This window comes from Halichoerus grypus, chromosome 2 (assembly GCF_964656455.1).
Source record: "Halichoerus grypus chromosome 2, mHalGry1.hap1.1, whole genome shotgun sequence".
Taxonomy (NCBI): Eukaryota; Metazoa; Chordata; class Mammalia; order Carnivora; family Phocidae; genus Halichoerus; species Halichoerus grypus.
Window position 1 is genome coordinate 25,823,195 of NC_135713.1, and position 1,181 is coordinate 25,824,375.

Here is a 1,181-nt window from a genome sequence, read left to right on the forward strand (position 1 = left end):
TGGGAATTCACATGATAAATTTTTTGAATGCAAGATACCTGAAACATTATTATATCTTACCTCATGGGATAATTGAACAGTCTTAAATCAAATGTCTGTATGTGAATAATGATTATAACTATTGTCAAACTTGCAGAAACTTAATTAGCTTATCCACATATGTACAGTCAGATCCTCAAATGTTAATTATATAAAAGCTAAAGGAAGAACAGTATGTAGGGAGATTTGGCATTTTTAGTCTTCCTTCCGTAAGTCACTTGCTATTTGCAAAGGCTAGTATTATAAGATGCCAAAGATCATGGACAGATACTGTTCATATGACACCTGAATCTAGCCATCCTGATCAATAAGGTAATGCCTGAATATATCTGTTAATGTTGGTAAGGAAATCATGGAGTGTTGCACTTAGCAGGCCACAGAAACTTAACTTTCACTGATCTTGCATTCTGCAAGAAGATGCAGCCTTGGATGAAGTCATCAAACGATTTGCCCCTGTCCATATCTGTCAAACTTGTGAATGAGGATGTCCGGAAACTGGTCAGAGAGCTGGTACCCTGAGAGTGCTTGCTTGAGCTTGTTCTTGTCAATCATCCTAGAGTTTTCCCTGTCATAAGAGTGGAAGATGTTCTGCTAGTCTGTGATGTACTTACAGATGCCAGTGAACTTGCTGAAGTTCACACCAGCCTTGTTCTCTCAAACACAGACACGATGGACCTGAGAGTCAACTGATTAAATGGAGTCCATGTCCCATTGGATAGTGCTGGCTGAAGCTTGTTGTCTTTATCAACCCTTTGGAAAACGTGCCACAAGAAGCTCTGGTCTGACAGCACTGCACCTCTGGCAGGGCTGGCCCCAGGCCCAGGCAGTAAGGTAGGTGCCATGGGCTCAGGTGTGCAGCTGGGCTGAGGCACCAGGGGAACACGAGAGGTGTTTAGGTTTTATGATATAAAATCAACAGATTTGATTAACATCATGGTAAAAATAATTTAATGTTGTGGGATCCACAAGAAATTTTTCTTTTGCAAAGTGTCTATATATCACTGAAATTTGAAAAACTGTTTAAGAAAATGATTTTTGCTTAATTCATGTTGCCAAATTGAATGTCGAATATGTAGGTAGAATTGTGGATGAAGTAACTCAAGGAACTTTCTAGAAATAGCTTCTAACTCTTTGGTTAAAGA

The 1,181-nt window shown here is 39.3% G+C and overlaps 1 pseudogene; it reads right to left on the reverse strand.

The window, feature by feature from the left end:
* Positions 1–279: 279 nt before the first annotated feature.
* Positions 280–881, reverse strand: LOC118518649 (programmed cell death protein 6-like; annotated as a pseudogene).
* Positions 882–1,181: the final 300 nt, after the last annotated feature.